Below are 6205 nucleotides of genomic sequence, written 5' to 3'. Positions count from 1 at the left end.
CGACGGCATCCAGTCGGAGCCATCGGAGTTGGATAAAGGGATCCCACAAGGGTCTATCCTTGGTCCATTACTGTTCACTCTCTACATAAACAATATCGGGTGATGAGATAAGTGTCAAATTCATTTATATGCTGATGACACTGTCATGTACTCTATCGCTTTAACGGCTGACCAGGCATTATCACTATTGGAGACAGATTTTAAGATATTACAAGGGTCTTTTATACAGCTGAAACTCGTTTTAAAATGCAAAGAAACAAAATTTTATGATTTTTAATAGGTTCAAAAAAGTTGATTGAAAATACACTTGCACTTACGAGCTTAGATGGTTCTCGAATTAATCAGGTCTTTGCATTTAATAGACAAACACGAGAGCATGTTGTTCTGGTCTCACGGACAGCGAAGTCCAACCCACATTTTGATATAAAACACAGTGGTGAGTTCTGTAACACCCGTAATAAACCTAAGTGCGCAGTGATAAGTAGCATCCAGCGATTTAAGTGTTGATGCCGTAGCATGCATGTAAATAATATCCCCATAATCTATAACAGACATAAAGGTAGCTTGCACAATTTGTCTTCTATTTGTAGAGGACAAACATGTCCTGTTTCTATAGAGGAAGCCTAGCTTGATTTTTAGCCGTTTACAAAGTTCGTTAATATGCATTTTAAAAGACAGTTTATCATCCAACCATTTCCCTTTAAGTAAAAATAATTGAAAGTACTACTTAAGTAGTTTTTCAGGGTATTTGTACTTTACTAATTATATTTTTGACTACTTTTACTTTTACTTACTTAATATAAAGAATGTGAAATTATTTCTACTTTTACTTTTGATATTTAAGTATATTTAAAACAAACTACTTTTAGACTTTTACTCAAGTAGTTTTTCACTGGGTGACTTTCCCTTTTACTTGAGTCATTTTCTATTAAATTATCTTTACTTTTACTCAAGTAGTTTTTCACTGGGTGACTTTCCCTTTTACTTGAGTCATTTTCTATTAAAGTATCATTACTTTTACTCAAGTATGAAAATTGAATACTTTTTCCAACACTGTGTCAAGACAGGAAGAGACCGACATCTAGTGGCGATGAGGAGTGCATATAAGGCCACGTTTACACAGGAAGCCCAATTCTCATATTTTCCCACTAATTGTTATTTTGACCAATCTGATCAAATCTTTTGCCAATAATTGGGGAAAAGGGTCAGAATTGGGCTGCCTGTATAAACTAAGTGATGGAGACCGACGTCTAGTTTTAGCGTTTTGACCAAACCTGACAGACAGCCAATTACGACAGAAGAACTGCAGTAGAACCATACAGAAGTTCCGTTTCCAGAGTTATTAAGAAACATCGTTTAGATCCAACAGACTTGCCGAAATAGTTTTTCCTGCATCACAGTATTTTATCCATCTGTCCATCAAGTTTGTCTTTGAGTTTTCTGATATGAACACAGCATTTTTTTTTAATGCTTATAAAATGACAAAAGAGATTTTGTACACTACTACACACAATAATGCAACTGTATCCCATGCATGGAGGTGACAGCTCCTTCACATCCCAAACCTTCTTGGCACCAGTGTGGAAGGCAGCATCACCCAGGCAGACTGCTCGTGCTCCCCCAGTCCCAGTCACCTGCTCCAGCATGTCTGCCTGAGTTCCACGGTGGTGCCCCCACTCACCCAGCTATACCTGTCTATGCTTTGTGTGAGAGAGGGAGAGAGTGAGACAGAGAGAGATAGAGATAGAGAGAGGTAAGAGAGGGAGAGAGAGAGAAAGAGAGAGACAGAAAGAGAGCGAGAGAGAGGGAGAGGCACGAGAGAGAGAGAGAGAGGGGAGAGGCACAAAAAGAGAGAGAGAGAGAGAGAGAGTGAGAGGCACAAGAGAGAGAGAGAGAGAGAGAGAGAGAAAGGGGGAGAGAGAGAAATTAAGAGAAGAAAGGGATTTCATCACTGTTTAAACAACTCAAGTGGTTTCTATATTTTGCCCTTGAGGGATGGAGAGAGAAAACATGTCCTGAAACATGACCACATCTGTCCCCAGTGGTTTAGTTATTGAGATAGAGGCCATGGATGAGATCAGTAGAGACAGGAGGAGTCTGACAATGAAAACAAGAACAGGGGTTGAGGTGTGTGGTGACAGAGGCTCCACTACTCCCTTCGCTATATCTGTCTATGCTGACAGTGTGTGTGTGTTGTGATAGAGTGGGGGTAGAGGCAGAGCAGTAACCTCCTAACCTCCTCTCGCTTCCTGACTGACAGGCTCTGCAACACACACACACACACACACACACACACACACACACACACACACACACACACACACACACACACACACACCACACACACACACCACACACAACACACACACAGCACACACATCTCTGCCTTGTGTCACATCAGAATACAGCCTTGCGTATCTCTGGGGTCAAATAACAACAGTCTGACTGATGGGTGAAGAGAGGGAGAGTAACCCAAACACACACACACACACATTTTTTTCACTCTTACATGCCTTCGCAACCACTCACGAGCACTATGATTGAGATCATCACATACACTACACACTCACCACACACAGCTATCTTCACACACGCACGCATACTACACACACACACACAACGATGTAATACATTCATCAGCGTCGAACTATTGATAACTATAGATCTGGTATTGTATGTCTGCTATTGGTCATGTATAAGAAGAAGATCAGCTATCTTATGTGTAATCTTCTGTTGACTGAAATCATATTATTGTGGTCAATGGACAGCAAGATGTTTCGGTTATCTATCGAGAGAATATCTTAGTGTTCTTCACTAATCTATACATAACAGCTTACAGCGTTCCGTAGATCGTGGCAATACAGGCTCACTCATCACTTAAACAGGTGCATAAACGTCCTCACTTAGGAGTCGGTGTCATCTTGAGAGGTGATAGAGTGTATATCCTTTGTCTTTTTCAATTTCATAGACGTATGAAAGAATGAGCGATGAGTAAAGTTCAGGTTCCTAGCGCTACGAGTTTTAGAGGTACACCGGGATGAAGGCTAAGAGTGGAGTATTGAGGCAGAAAGTGTGTGTTATACACAGCAGAGTGCATAGAACAAGAGCCGAATGATTGTTACATAGGAGGGAGGTCAATCTGGTAATAAGTGAAAAGGAGGATAGATGATATGTGATGGGTATGGGTTGGTATACTTTCGCAGATATGTGACACGCATGACATTGAAACTCGTTCGCTTAATATGGAGTGGCTTTGGATTAACTCGAGTGTAAGAAGAGGATAAGTCGATTGTATCAGCATGGAGCAGAGTTAACGAAGTAAACGCACTAAACAGGTGAGGAATAAATAGTTCTACGATTTAGAAGCTTGTTTAAGGCCAAGTGTTTTTTTTTTGCGCGAGAGGGTAACGTACAAGTAGATTCGAATGAGGATACTCGCTGTTAAATATCAGGTGTAGCGTAACTCGCATACGATAGTAAAAGGATTATTGTATACAAGCAGTGGAGCGTATGTTCAAAAAGGTAAGTATAACGGAAAAGGATTAAGATGTTGGTATTTAACAGATAGTGAGGGAGGTAACGTATAGTGAGAGCTCGTTGATATAAGTGTTACAGGAGGGAGTGTTGCTGAGTAAGAAAAATAGATATTTTCGAATATACTATCATGCTTGGAGAGAGGAAGCTAATCCGACAGCACAGGGATAGAGAGATATTGTTATTACAGGAGGATGGTATACGACTCGTAAGGGAAATCGAGTGTATATATTTGTTAAGGCGAGTAACTGCACATTCAGCTAGCGATAGACTGACAAGAAAGGAACAGAAGGAGTATTGATTTACATAATGGTTACAGGCAGAGAAGTGGGTAATCTGATAGAAGTTAGTTTGCACAATTTTTCAGTTTATCGACTTGTGGAAGAGAATCTAACGAAGAAGCGAAGAGGCATATTGTTTACACATGGAGGGTTTGCTGTTTATATTGAAAGAAAGAAAGAGCGCAAGTATCGTTTACGACAACAATTGCGCAGGCTTGGTAACTTGGTGCGCAATGTAAAAGCAGATGAGGTATAAGATGCTGTTATCTCTAGGAGAGAGAGAAACGGAAGTATATGTATAAGAGTATATTCAGATTATCATGGCACGGATTGTGAATCTGCAAGAATACGGAATAGGGATTAAGTTACACAGGAGGTGTGAGTGTTTAACTAGATCCAATCGATATTGTTCTTTCACAGCCAGCTCATCGAGAAGAGCGAGAGAAAATTATCGAAGAGACTCTCTTCTTACTTACGCGTGTCTAATACATCCGAATCTCTTGTAGACAAGTTTTCCGCTTTCTCACCACGGATATACATGTGTCGTTTTATTCATTCCATATGTCATAGCACTCTTGCTATTATCTCGTCTGTACAGTTTAGGTTCCTCCTCTTGTAATCAATTCATCCTCTTTTCCGTTTCTGTTACCACGCGTCCGCTCACCTGTAGACAATAAAAATCCTTCTTCACCTTCTCTTGCAGATTGTAGCATTAAAGCTACCGCTATGTTAAACAATATCCTCTTCTTCAAGCACGCTATCCTTGTCTCTCATCAGCTGATAAATAAATCGGCTTTGTCTGTTTATGCTTTCGAAGTACAAATATATCCTCTTTCGCTTGTATCTTACACTACCCCGCTGCACTACACTGTAACAAGGATTCCTCTTTCTTCCTACGTCTCTATCAAGTTCTCTACTGACCACGTATATTCCGTTCATTTCTAAATCGTTTTACTATAACATCCGCATAGTGTAGCAAATATTCACTTTACTTTGATTCTTTCGGTAGATTATCGCTCTAAGCCGCACAGTAGAACAAAAGTCGTTCTTCTCGTTTCTTCCTTTTAGTATATTATCTCTCTTGCCTCTTTGCACGTTACATTGCTCTCGAACCAATCACTTGGTTCTCTTCGTCTTTATACGTCCTCTTCCAGGACACGCTATATATCATCCTCTGGTCACTAATACATTCAACTAACCAGAGTGCATTAAAACGATTTATCTACGAGGCTTGTTTTAAGGAATCGCCTCCTGTAACATATGTATGTCTCTCTTCCTCTTTTTCTAGAGGTTTATGCCTTCGCTACACTAGTTAACGCATGAAATTCTCGCGTTTTTCATTCCTCTATTCGCGTTATTCACGCTCAGTTGTACACTAGTCATATACATTTCTTCTATACTAACACGCACGTGCGCTGTAATCATAAATATCCCGATCTTTTTCTCTGTCATGTGCCGTTTAGCTCTCACTCCTGTAAGGACATAATACCTTGTCTTTCTTTCCGTTTCTCAACTCTTTGTATACATGACTTGAATCATTCGCTGCTTTACATTGGTTTCCTTATACTCCTTCTCAGTCTCCTGTATAAGAAGACCCTCAGTCACTTGCTTAAGGCAAGTATGGTTCATACACGCGATGCACGAAGAAGGGCTATTTAAAGCCACGAGAATTACCAATCAGACGCTTAGTTTTGAAGGTAAGAAATGTGTGGTGTTTTTTCTTATGTTAAATTGTATGATGTACAGAATCCACGCGAATCAGTTTACGGGACATTATGACATCTACGTGGATTTCCTGTCCTCACGGCACTCTCACGTCTTTCTGACACCATAGAAGAATCACCGTTCTACGCTTCATCATGCGGGCCACGGCGGTTCCCAGTGTGTTTTGAGGTGTTTTGTGGTGTGGTGTGTGTGTGTTTTGTGTTGTGTGTGTGTGTGTGTTTTGGTTTGTGTGTGTTGTGTGTGTTGGTGTGTGTGTGTTTGTAGTGTGCCGCTTACTCCTCCCTCCTTCACGTCATCATCAGTCAGACGGAAAATTGTCATTATTTGACCCCAGATGATGATCACAAAGAGACTGTATTCAAAATGATGATAGACACAAGGCAGAGACTGTGTGTGTGTGTGGTTGTGGTGTGTGTGTGTGTGTGTGTGTGTGTGTGTTGTTGTGTGTGGTGTGTGTGTGTGTGTGTGTGTGGTGTGGTGTGTGTGTGTGTGTGTGTGTGTGTGTGGTGCAAGAGCCTGTCAGTCAGGAAGCGAGAGGAGGTTAGGAGGGTTACCTGCTCTGACCTCTACCCCACTCTATCACAACACACACACACTGTCAGCATAGACAGGTATGTAGCGAAGGAGTATGGAGCCTTGTCACCAACACCTCAACCCTGTTTTCT

This window comes from Salvelinus sp. IW2-2015, unplaced genomic scaffold (genome assembly GCF_002910315.2).
Source record: "Salvelinus sp. IW2-2015 unplaced genomic scaffold, ASM291031v2 Un_scaffold6492, whole genome shotgun sequence".
Classification (NCBI taxonomy): Eukaryota; Metazoa; Chordata; class Actinopteri; order Salmoniformes; family Salmonidae; genus Salvelinus; species Salvelinus sp. IW2-2015.
Note: the sequence above shows the minus strand (reverse complement) of the source record.